We start from the raw sequence: 14,158 nt of genomic DNA on the forward strand, positions 1-14,158 counted from the left end.
ATACCAAGTGGAGGCAAATGAAAAACATACTATTTGTTCAAATAAACCGTGGTATAATCAACAAAAGGAAGTTGATCGAGTGACATAGCGTGTTGGAGAAACTTGAAAGCTCACATTCACAAATCGCACAGTGCCGGAAATAAAACAGAAGTCACATATCAAAGTCGCCGTGAAAGCGGCGACAGAGAAAAAAGGCACACAGTGAGGAAAAAGCACGAAATGTCAACTTCAATCTCGACATTTCCACTTTAATCACGTAGTTTATTTTGTCATTAAAGTACAACATCATAAACTTCATCTTAAAATCGTTTAATTAACCAGTTTCTCAAATCACATCGTAATTAAAGTAGCACGTTAAATGCATTGTTTTGTATTTGATCTTCTATGTACTCTATTTGTGTGAATCACTACTTGCTTCTTAAACCGGCTTTCTTCCTCCAACTGGACACAGAATCCATTACATTCGTGATATTACAGCTCTCTGAATAACTAAAATACTGAGATGTATACGTGATGTCATTTTCATGATGATAGAAGTTAAAGCACATTAGTAAACGTGTTTCACTTCGATGAAATAATTTATTGCAGCAGTACTCTGGGGCGGCTCTAGGCTTGTGGTGGCACTGGGCAGAGGAAGAATCGGTGGCTCCTTCGCCCGCCCGTCAGTAAGGTAGCTTATGCACAGTGGATGGCCATGTCCGTTGCGGACACTGCATAGCCACCTCGTGCTCATGACACAAGCATTTAACTTTTGCCGAAATTTGTCACTGTGTTTTTAGCTGTGTTGTTATTTTCTCTTTCTGTTTTATATTCAATATATATTGGCGTAGCCGTCACTGTAGTCAGTGCTTTTCTTTCCCCAAGTAACCGATCGCCACACAATCAGCTCTGTAATAGACGTTAAGCCATCTGTAAGCTTAGCTCCGATTCTTCAAAACGTTTAAAGAACATTGAAATATCTTCATAGTACATGTTTAATTATTCTATCCTTAACGACACTCCCAGTGAAGAATATAGATTATTTAAATCAAGTTAAATTTTTATCTGTATAATTTAATAAACATATTTTGCTGAATTTCACTTTATAAATGATATCGTTTCTGTTTCTGAACCGTGAGGTCAGTACAGGAAGGGCTTTACAACATTTTGCAGTGGCTGAGACAGCATGTCCTTGAAGCTGTATACCGATAATTCCCTTTCCGATCAGCTGCTGCTGTGATTCACACTCAGATACAGTGATATAAATACTCTGAGTGGTGCAGTGAGAGAAATATTGAAAAAGATGATCCGCTGTGGCAACTCCTAACAAGAGGAGCTGAAAGAAGAAGAAGAAGAAGAAGTGAGAGTAACAACGCTAAAGCAGTTATGGTATTTGGAATACTATGGCTGTTCCCTCTACCATTATATTGTTACAAGTTAATTACAATCAGATGCATTACACTAATAAACAATATGCGGTTAGTTTCGGTGTATTTATAAAGCCGCGTCAGGAAAATAAGGTGTAACCACACAGGAACAGTAGCACTGCTTTGACGCTGGGTGCCGCCAGTCTGCAAAACCGAGCGGAGAACTTGCGTACGACAAGGTATGAGGTACTGTGGAAAAGTGCGTGGCTTTACGCCAAGTGTAGGTTTAATACATCGTGATTTGAACGTGGAAAAGTTCTTACGCAACATTTCTGTGCGTACGCACCGTTTATACATGAGGCCCCAGGTTTTGAGGCTCATTGGTGCACCAAAAGTCAACAACAAGTACCTTGGTTTTGCTGATTCTGAGTCACAGACAATTCTCTTTGGAACAAGAAATGAAGCTCTCCCTCTAACTCCTATACTATGTCTTATCCCTCTTGTCGATACACCCCATTACTAAGGAATCATCTGAGAAGTATGGCAAGTAGCAGGACATGATGTTATATTTATAGTTCAAGGTGTATAGGGTGAAATGAAATGGAGAAAGGACTGTTTCCTGGGAAGCTGACATCCACATCAGAGGCACTTGAGCCTTATAAACCATGAATGATCCAGGATACAATAAGTTCATCCACCTCTATATCCCTGTGCCTACAAGGATGGCAGAATAGAACTGGAGAACTTTAAAAAAACATTATCCTCACATTGCTGCCAGCTTTGTCCAATTGGGAATAAGCCTTGTGGAGCAGACAGCTAACTGCAGCTATATAGACAGGTAGATAGACAAGAAGTGTACAATATTACAGAGAGATAGATAGATAGATAGATAGATAGATAGATAGATAGATAGATAGATAGATAGATAGACGATGTGTTGTATCTTGGACATGCACTCTGTACATATGAACTCTGTACATGTTAGAATACCACTACTAATACTAGATGAACATATTTTTCCATTTTTGTGTATTCTATATATTAAACAAAGTTATTTGTAGGCTGTTTAAAAAGATTGCTGGGAACCAGAACAGAAGAGATTCAGCAGAGAGAGAGAAAGAGATTCATTAAACAACTGAAGAGAAAGAGAGATGAACCCAATTACCGTACTGATGTTTTAATGAAAGGTTCATGTTAAAAGGGACAAACGTCAAGGGAGGAGACAAGAAGCTGCGTCAATATGTGAGCTGTATAGGTGAATGTTTTGATCATTTTTAAAGGCTGAGGTCAATCAATAGATAGTATGGATTGCATCTCAAGTCAGCAGATCATTATAACATCAATAACATATGATTATTCCCTTTTTGTGAATCTATGTCCAAGCACTATTTTCTTTGCTCTGTATATAGAATAAATTGTTCTGGAAAGAATATTTCTCCGAGCACTGGAGGTAAAGTAGATAATAGTGCAGTTCGGGACAGTAAGGACTATATAGATTATTAATCTGCTATAAAGAGTAGTACAGAAAGTCATAAAACAGAGTCAATGACAAGCAGAGGTTAAGCTCCTAAAATTCTTACAATCTCAATGAAAATTTGATTTTTTTTAGGTCTTTACTTATTTAAAATTTAGATGAGTGACAAAAGCAGTTCCTGTCGCATCACACCAGTGTATTTGTAACTTTACTAAGCAACATATTACAAAAGCTAAAATGTACTTGACATTATTGATGTAATGCATAAAGGAATGGGAAAAAGGGTCTAAATAAGTTAATAACATTTTAAACATGGAACTTGACAAGATCATCTATATATATAATTCACTAAGGCAAGACAACCATGGAAAGCACGCCGGAAGGGGTGTGGATTCACTAAACCGCCGACAAGTGAGACGCCCATGGCACACGCAGGAAGGAGCAACGCCCACCAACTCTAAGCCCATTGGATACGATGACAACTCGCAGAACCACGCCCACCAACTTGGACGCGACGACACAGGAAAAACTGCGTCATTTATGTTCATCTGTCGTAGAGTCAACATGCAGCTCTGAGCCACGTTGACTGTTCATAGAGGCATGTTTCTCGCGGAAGTGAATCGCTATATGCAGCTTGTAAAACAGTTTGCGAGGGATATCCCATGGGATCCTTAAAACAATCCTTTAAAACTGAGGTTAAAACACAATGAAGGAAGCAGTCTTTAAAAACCAATAAGCCTTGTTCCTCTGTTTCATTACCGTCTCACCTGCTTCACCAATGCAGGCCCTGCAACAGTCGAGATGCTCTCTCAGCAGCTGACCTTCTCTGTGCCTGACCGGTTCACACAGAGGCACCACACGACGCGGCAGGACTATCTAAGCGGAGGCATGTTTGTCACGGATGTAAATCTCTGTATGCGGCGTGTAAAACATTTTGTGTGTCGCGGATGTGAATTGTTGTATGCAGCGTGTAAAACAGTTTCCGAGGGGTTTCCCATGGTCTTAGACTCGGTGGCTGGGTCTCTGTCAGTTGCTCTTGCGACCGGGCACATGACCAGGCAGTGTGTATGCTTCGAGTGCGAGGGTGGATGCGACAGGACCATCTAAGAAAAATCATGTCGCGGCTGTGAATCGCTGTATGCAGTGTGTAAAACAGTTTGTTTGTCGCAGATGTGAATCGCTATATGCGGCGTGTAGAGCAGTTTGCGAGGGGTATCCCATGTTGGTGGGCGAGTCTCTGTTAGTTGCTCTTGCGAGTGGGCACATGTGCAGGCAGTGTGTGTGCTTCGAGAGCGTGGGTGGACGCGACAGCACCATCTAAGAAGATTCATATTTGTCGCGGATGTAAATCACTGTATGCAGCATGTAAAACAATTTGTCGCGAATGTGAATCGCTGTATGCAGCGTGTAAAACGCTGTATTGTATGTTGCCCTCTCCAGAGTTACATCTTTTCATTCACCTACAGTCGTATACACAATGAAGTAACCAGTCTTTAAAACCGAAGTTTTCGTTACGACGCACAACCGCGCACCATGGCAAACTGTTTTACACGCTACATACAGCAATTCGCATCCGCGACAAACATGCATCTTCTTAGATGCTCCTGCACTTTGTACACACCGCCCTCCCATATCACTACCATCGTGGTCGGGTGTCTTGGTTGATTATATATAGAAAGGCAGCCAAAACCGCACAGAGCAATGAAAAGTCTACGTGAGTCACAGCTGCATCTGGACTGTGCACAGACAACAACAACTCGAGTGACGAGTTGGAGGTGGGCACATGAGCAGGCAGTGCATACTGGACGAGAAATCATCAGACTAGCATGACGGAGGGAGCGAGTGGATGTCCTTCTCTTCTCCTTCCGTTCCACCCTCCGCGCCTGAGCGCTGCTCGGACGATTGTGTGTCGGTTTGTTCTGTGCATTGTTACAATGTTGCTTTTCTTGCTGATTTATTACATTTCCAATTTTTCAAATGTTAATTTTCTCCCTGTGCTTAAAAATCATTAAAAACCGGCCTAATTATGCGCGTATGGTACGCCGCGGGTTGGCTAGTATGTATTATTATGTACAGAGAGTAGGGGGTGGATTGTTTAATATACTGCTTAATATACAGTAGTACCTTTCTTGTGTGTATTTTATTTGTCTAATTAATTACAATCATAAACTTTTATACAAGTTTTTAAACAGATGTACTTTCTGTTTTTTAATTTATATTTTACTTCTCTGTCTGACATGCAACCTGCTCTTTAACATTTCAGATGTACTTTTACAATGTTGAAAGGACGGGAGAAAGAAAAAGCCTCATAGCGACCATGCAGGCCATCAATATTTGATTTATCTACTCAAATTCTCAGTGATTGTGAATGTGGACTAGTGCTCCATAACTGTGTGGCTCCTGCCTTCAGCACAATGTTGTCAAGTAAGCCCTATCTTGTGTATTTTAAGAGACTTAATTATAAATTCTGTCTATTAAACCCAGATGAAATGCTTCAATCCCTATTCCTGTTGACTGATACATGTATAAAAATATCTTTATTCACCTGAGACACTTCTGCTTAGTTTTATTTTCTTTACCTCTTTTGGTTTCCAGGCCCCACCATTATGCTAAAAGTTTAAAAAATAAAAGAGAGGAATCAGTAAGAAGAGTTGGGGTACCAGCATGGCAACCCCATTTAATGATAGTGGGATTAAGGTTTAAAAAGAAAAGTCACATGAGGTTAAAGTGAGCAAAAGAAAGTTGCTTCTGAGTCGGAAACTGATTTGTAATGAGCATATACTGCCAGTGGTCTCTTGGGGCCTCATGTATAAACAGTGCGTACGCACAGAAATGCTGCTACCTCATACCCTGTCGTACACAAGTTCTCCGCTCGGTTTTGCAGACTGGCAGCACCCAGCATTAAAGCAGTGCCACTGTTCCTGTGTGGTTTATCTTTCTTTTTCAGATCCACATCCCTGACTCAGCTTTATAAATACACTGAAATTAACAGCAAATTGTTTATTAGTTTAATGCATGTGATTGTAATTAACCTGTAACAATATAATGGTCCACAGAATGGTCAAACTATTCTAAATACCATAGCTGCTTTAGCGTTGTTATTCTCACTGCACCTTCTTCTTCTTCTTTCAGCTGCTCCCATTAGGGGTTGCTACAGCGGATCATCTTTTTCCATATTACTGTCACTGCACAACTCGCAGCAGCTGATCGGAAAGAGAATTATCGGTATACAGCATCAAGAAAACACTGCCTCAGCCATGCTTCCTATTTGAACTGCTCCTCACACGGCAAACGCTTCAAAACCTTTACTGTACGGACCTCACGGTTCAGAAACAGTTTCATCCCAAGAGCTCTAAATGCTATCAATCATTCCATCAACTGCTCCTTGTAGAACTGTTTGCACTTGTAAGAACAATTACCTCACTGTAAACTTGCGATACAGTTATAAAATTGCACAACCTGAGACACTTTATAAAGTGCGTATTTACATATGATGTAGATATCTTTTTCAAGATGAAATTCAGCAAAATATGTTTATTATATTATACAGATAAAACATTAACTTTATTTAAATAATCTATATTATTAATAATTAAAAAATCCGTTCACAGATTGTTCCTGCCTCATACTGTATGCTTCACTGGGACTGGCGTGAAGGCTAGAATAATTAAACATGTACTACAAAGATATTTCAATGTTCCTTAAAAGTTTTGAAAAATCGGCGATATAAGCTTACAGATGGCTTAACGTCTATTACAGAGATGATTCTGTGGCGATTGGGTATTTGGAGAAAGAAAAGGAAGGACAGGAATTGGAGGTTAGTGCATTTGAAAGAGGCAGTACTGCTGCAATAAATTATTTTATCGAAGGTCGCGCGCAATGAGTGCACCATCGTGTTCCCATGTTTAATAACATGGTTTAACTCCTATCATCATGAAAATGATATCACGTATACATCTCAGTATTTTAGTTATTCAGAGAGTTGTAATATCATGAATGCAATGGCTTCTGTGTCCTGTCGGAGGAAGACAAAACCTGGAAGCATTTAACGTACTACTTTAGTTACGATGGGATTTGAGAAACTAGTAAATTAAACGATTTTTAGATGAAGTTTATAATGTTCTACTTTAATTACAAAATAAACTATGTGATTAAAGTAGAAATTTCAAGATTAAAGTTGACATTTCATGCTTTTTTCCCACCGTGTGCCGATTTTTTTTGTTCTCTGTACCCTAATGAGCTTTCATATGAAACTCAGATGGTGGGCTACGACTCGCCTTTTCACGGCAACTTTGATATGTGACAACTTTTTTTATTTCGGGCACTGTGTGACTTTGTGAACTTGAGCTTTCGAGTTTCTCCAACACACTATGTCACTCGATCGACTTCCTTTTGTTGATTATACCACTGTTTAAACCAACAAATGGTACGTTTTTCTTTGCCTCCACTTGGTATTAGCTGAAATTCTATTTTCCACCGTTCTTTTCCCATTGTCTTTTCACAGAACGCTGAGCTTAAGGGCTATTTATATTGATTTGCATATTCAAAGAGGCATAATTATGGGAGGAGTTCAGGTGGGGCAGCAGGTGCGTGCACGAGCGTTACTTTTCAAGCTGACCGGGATTTATGTAGCGGAAGAAAGTGGAAGTTGGTGAACGCACAGATTCCTGCATCTGGAATTTTCTGTGCGTAAGCACATTTCGGCTTTTGTGCTTACGTCATGTGATAGTGTGAATTCTACACATGGCATTATGCATGAGGCCCTTGGTCTTTATAGTGCTATCCCTCTGAACTGCAGGTGTAAAATATGGTCTCAACTCTGCTCAACTCTGCTTGCCTTGTCAGGGCCCTGATGACACACCATTTGTGTTTGACAAAAGATAAAATAACATGTAAGCTGTCATATCAGACTCAATACATTCCAGTGCCAAATTAATCTCAAATTTTTTATTCCACTTTTCATAGGAGAGGTACTATCATCTGATTTTAGAACATGAGGACAATCTAGACAAGAACAGGCAATTCAACCCAACAAAGCATGTCAGTCCTGTCCATTTAATTCTTCTAAAACACATCAAGTCGAGTTTTAAAAATTCCCAAAGTCTTACTGTCTACCATGCTACTTAGCAGCTTATTCCAAGTGTGAAAAACTTACTAATTTCTGTGCGAAATTTATCCCTAACAAGTTTCCAACTGTGTCCCCATATTCTTGATGAACTCTTTTTAAAATAACAGTTGCGATCCACTGTACTGATTCCCTTCATAATTTTAAACACTTTAATCATGTCACCTCTTAATCTTCTTTTGCTTAAACTGAAAAGGTTCAGGTCTTTCAATCTTCATAGTTAATCAACTTTAGCCCTGGAATCAGCCTATTCACTTTTTTCTCGACCTTTTCTCGCGCTGCTATGTCCTTTTTGTAGCCTGGAGACCAAAACTGCAGAAGGGACTCCAGATGAGGCTTCACCAGTGTGTTATAAAGCTTGAGCATAACCTTCTTTGACTTGTACTCCACACATCAGGGTGCTATATAACCTAACATTCTGTTTGCCTTCTTAATGGTTTCTAAAAACTGTCGGGAACCTAATAGTGTAGAGGTCACTACTACTCTTAAATACTCCTCATAAGGTGTACTCTCGACTTTCAGACCTCCCATCGTGTATTCATAACTAACATTTTTACTTTCTAGGTGTAATACTTTACATTTACTTGCATTAAATTTCATCTGTCATAAATCTGCCCAAGCCTGTATACTGTCCAAGTTCTTCTGTAATAATTTAAAACATTCCAAACTATCTGCCAATCCACCTATCTTGGTATCATCTGCAAACTTAATCAGCTTGTTACTTATATTCCTATCTAAAATATTTATATACGTCAGCTGGTTCTGATGAGGTTCCTCGCACCATCACTCTCTGCTTCCTGTGTCTGAGCCAAATCTACACCCATCTAAAAAATCACCTTGAGCTCAAACTTCTTTAAGTTTTGTAGCTGTGTTTACCCAAAAATACCAAAATTCTGCATCTTCAGTATGCTTAATAGGATTCTGGCAAAACTTGACATGTTGAAATGATTCCACAGACAAAATATCTATGTTTTAAAAACTTTATTAAAATTCCAAAGTAAAACAGTTCACACAAAAATACAGAAAATTTGATATAGCAGAGAAAAGAAAAGCTCTTGTTTAAGAAAAGTTCTGTTTAACGCTTAAAAATCTTGCTTATATCCTGACAGCAAGAATCTAGCTTTAGGCATTTTAAGGCATGTGTCCATTTGGCCTTAGGATTAGCTACAAGCTATTATCAAAACATAATGTTATTTTCAAAAAATATACCTGGGGCTTTGCTATGTTATAATCATACAGATATGTAAAGCCCAGAAACCATATTCCACAATGAACTCCTTGACATCATTTTGCCACCAATTTGCAAGCACAGCTTCACAATCAACACAAATAAATATTTCTTTGCTGCTCCAGAATAAACTTTATCAGATTCTGATGGTACTCAGTATCAAACATCTCTGAACCAGCTTTGTGCTTAGGAATAATGGTTTATTACCTCAGGATTCATTACAAATACTCCATTACCATAGCTTTGGAAATGACTCTTTTGACCTTAACCGAAGTCCACTGAGATGATACACATATTAATAGTCTCTGGGGTCTTTGATAATTTTAATTTCACTGTTGCTATCATTGCACTTTTGAGGCTTCTTCCGTGCCAACAAGAGCTGCCCTTTCCCAATATCAAGATGGCTGTTGATACGAGTTTCTTGCACTTTTATTGCTTTATTTCCCTCATGGAACAAACCAGGATTGAAATATCTACATTTATGGTGGATAGTTTATTAATAATAATAATAATAAGAAGAAGAAGAACAACAAAAATATTAATATTATTAATAATAATAATTATTATTATTGTTATTATTATTATATATTTTATTTATCTTAAAAAGCTTCAATAAAAACAGCACAAATATAATTTAATAGAACAGTAAAATAACTTAATATGTCAAATTCATTAAAGGCTGAATATTAATTTTTACACTTTGCTAAATTCACAATAATAAGCGTAAGCCTTTAAATTTACTTTAAAAATAGCTATTGCATTTGAAGTTTTGACAGGTCCTGAAACTGACCAGGAGAATTCTGCAGTACAAAGTAGTGATCAGTCCAGAACAGGGAGCCAATCTGCTGCAGGCAGTACTGGTATACACAGCAACACTGTTACAGAACCAGTTTTGAGTTACTGATTAACCTAACATGCCTGTCTTTTGGTATGTAAGAGAAAAACCAGAGTTAGGAAATCCTAATAAAAATATATATAAACTACACAGAGAAAATGACCGAGCACAGGATTTCAACTCAGGATGCTGGATTTGTGAGACAGTAGCACTAAACACAGCTCCATTGCCGGACGTAGCTTCAAAATTTCAGGCAAAATTCTGTGGAAATTCATTTCCCCAGGAAAACATATAATGGGAGCGCAAATACCCTGTAAGAAAAATGGTTGTCAGTTTTTACAGAAAGAAAATGCATTTAAACTAGGGCTGGGAATTGATTAAACAAAATGAATAAATCACATAAATGTGTGTGATTAATCGTAATTAATTACATCTAATATTAAAACATGTAATTATAAAACTAGTACATACGTAAATGAAGTAAATGCACACTGAATCACAAATTTTATGTAGAATCAACTTAAAAATTGAATTTAAAAGATTAATAGCGTAGTTTAAACTTAAACAATGATCTTAAACTTTAATTTTAGCAAAATACTATTTGAGCAAGAACAACCTAAATTTGAATGCCTTCATTAAAGGCAAGTTGAAAAAAAAGCAATAAGAAAATGTATAAATTATTAAGTTGTCATAGCATATGAGACACAGACATATCAAAAAAAATTAATTGATCGAAACAACTGTTGACTTTGAATGCACTACTGAAGACTAATTTAATTGAAAGGATAAACATCTGTTAAACGGGCATACATTAAAATTTGTGTTAAAACTTTGCAAATACTATCTTTAATTTTTCATTACCATCAACAACTTGATGATTATAGTCTACACAAGTGTTTATCAACTGGTACACTGTGGAAATAACAGTGTAGTGCCCCTGGGTGCTGACCTGAGAAAGACACACGTCTGAAGAGGACGGGGCAACATGGAGAAGCTGACGTAAAAGCAGCTCTGAGATTGCTGTTTTGCTGACACGGCCCTTACAGAGCACTTTAGCAGCCAGGAGATGTGTCGGAAACCATCTCCCTGGGTGCATGTTCACCAGCGACTCTCACAGAGCCGAGGGACAGTGGGCATAAGAGTTGCCTCTGACCCCCGTGTCAGTGGAGTGAGGCAAAAAGAGGAACACCTGTATGAGCAGGCAAAGGGACGAAGCAGCTGGAAAATGCATCCAAAGTGCTCACTAAGTGCTGTGTCTGCGAACGGCAATCTCTGTGCTGCTTTTTGACCCCCCGACAACCCCATCTCGTCCCCTGTCCTGTCGGACAATTTAGCATGTGTATAGATTTAATGCCTTTGTGTTTGATAGAATCTTGGTGTGCCTTGGGATTTTTTGGGTTACAAAAAGTCTACCACCACAGACAAATATTTGCAACACACTACTCTACTTACTCCTTTTATCCTGTCACACTAAAAAAGATCTCCATAACTGCTCTTTAACTTCAAAGCTGATACCATGCATTAATTATTATGTTGCATTCTTTTCATAACTTAGCAAAAATACTACAAATTTGAACATGGGTACGGATAATCATTACACTTCAATTTCGTTGAATTTTGACATTGTATTAGAACAGTCAGCTCTGTAAGCTGCCTGGCAGACTGGCAAGTTAAATGAAGAGGTACTAGAGATTTATTTTATTTTAGTGCCACTCAAAGATAACCTATTTAGCACTTATGTGATATGACTTTGATTTGATCTTCTTACAGAAACATGAAATGAAAAGAAAGAGAGCGTATTTTTTATCTTTGCATCTTTTCTCCACCATTGCAGCAGGATTGCTTTAAACCCTGTTTGCCCTGCACCTATGTATAAATCAAGAAAACGAACACCAGTGCTACATATTGACATGTGGCATACTTTTGTGATCCATGTAATACGAAATGTTAAACCTTTAAATGAAAATTTCATTTCAGAATATTTTTAAAGGTAGTATATAAATACGGTACTGGATGTGTACATAATTCTTTAGGTATAGCCTTAAGTTATTTGTATTATTGCTTCATTAAAAAAAAGAATATATGAAAATGCTGCCCTAACTATAACACTGCATATGGAGTTTGCCTCATTGCCTTGGATGTGACAAAATTATTAACACATTAAACAGGTCACATTAATCCCAAAAATTAACATGTTAACTTTCCCAGGTATAATATAAACATATAGATATAAATGACATATGCTATACAGTAAAGGTCAGTCAGTCACTATCCAACCCGCTATATCCCAACACAGGGTCACGGGGGTCTGCTGGAGCCAATCCCAACCAACACAGGGCTGAAGGCAGGAACAAACCTCGGGCAGGGTGCCAGCCCACCGCAGGACACACAGACACACACACACCAAGCACACACTAGGGACAATTTAGGGTTTGCCAATGCACATAACCTGCATGTCTTTGGACTGTGGGAGGAAACCGGAGTTCCCAGGGAGAACATGCAAGCACCACACAGGGAGGACCCAGGAAGTGAACCCAGGTCTCCTTACTGCGAGGCAGCAACGCTATAACCGTGTCAACGTGCAGCCCACAGTAAAGGTCTATAGCATTTAAAAGTGTACCCTCCAGATGTCACTTTACAGGGCGAAGTTCTAAGCTGAGCTAAACTGAGTCTGAATGAGTGCCGAGATTTGAAAGTGGCAGAGAAGAGTGGCCAAAGACTTGCAAAAGCCTGCCTATCACAAACTCTTTGTCTTTACTTTTGAAATGAAGCATAACGACTATGATTTAGGGAGGAAAATGCGTGAGATAAAGTAGAAATATGCTGAAAAAGAAGCTACGTCTTTAGGGTGTAGGATAGAAACCAGCCTGGCGCAGAATATGTTTCTATTACAAGGCTGAAGGTGTTCTAGTGTAAAGTAGATATTAATAGTCTACAAATATTTTATTGACTATGCTATTAACAATAAAAATATAAAGAATCTTGAAACATGTTAATAACTTCTTCTTTGCATACCATCTCACTTTTGCGAGTCTATTGGAAACAAGAACACAGACCTTAATGTGAACCTGTGAAAAGGTAAGGTAAGGTGACCAGATCCCTGGAGCTATAGGGGGAGAAAAGCTCCACTCTCTGAATATGCCACTTTTACATACACAGATGGGCCAAATCATTACGACCACCTCCCTAATATGCTGTTGCAGCTCTGTGTGCCAAGTAAATAGCTCTGACCCATTGAAAAATGGACTCTACAAGACCTCTGAAGGTGTTGGGTGGTATCTGGCACCCTGGAGTTAACTGCAGTTTTTTTGCAGTTCATCTAACTCTCTTAAGCTTCAAAGTGGAGCTGCTACAGATTGGACCTGTTCCAGTATATTCCACAGATGCTCAATCGGATTGAATTCTCAGGAATTTGGAGGTCAGTGAAGCACCTTGAACTCTCCATTGTGTTCCTCTAGCCAATTCTGAACATGCAGTGTGGCAGGATGCATTAACCTGCTGAAAGAAGGCACATCCATTCCATACAGTGAAAGATATATCTAGTCTGCAACAACATTTAGATAGGTGGTATGAGTCAAATTAACATCCGCATGATTGCCCTGTGCCCAAGGATTCAAATCAGCAGGAACGTGCTGAAAACATCACACACTCTCCCCTCCTGTGTATTATCTGCACAGTGCATCCTGTTGCCATCTCTTGTCCAGGTAGCCAATGCACATATACCCAGCCATCTACATAGTGCAATATAAAATGGGATTCATTGAACCATATAACCTTTTCCCATTGATATAAAATCCATTTCCAATGCTGCCTTTGTAGGTTCCTTCAATGGCAGACAGGGATTAGCATGGGAATCACCATGGCTGACTGTGAGCTTTGCATAAGCTTTGCTGTTTCAGAAATGCTCTGACCCAGTCATTTGGCCAAAACGATTCAGCCCTTATCAAAGTCACTCAGGTATTTACACCTGCCCATATCTTCTGTCAGCCAAGAGTACCTAATGTGAGCTTACTGTCTAATATGACCCTGACCTTCACATATGAGAGTTTATGTAATTAGCTTTATAAAGGAGTGCCAACAATGTTTTGAATCATCATTGTACTTCAGCTTCATAAAAGTACAATAAAAATAACTAAGTAACACAAAATTA

The sequence above is a fragment of the Polypterus senegalus genome, chromosome 5 (assembly GCF_016835505.1).
Source record: "Polypterus senegalus isolate Bchr_013 chromosome 5, ASM1683550v1, whole genome shotgun sequence".
Classification (NCBI taxonomy): domain Eukaryota; kingdom Metazoa; phylum Chordata; class Cladistia; order Polypteriformes; family Polypteridae; genus Polypterus; species Polypterus senegalus.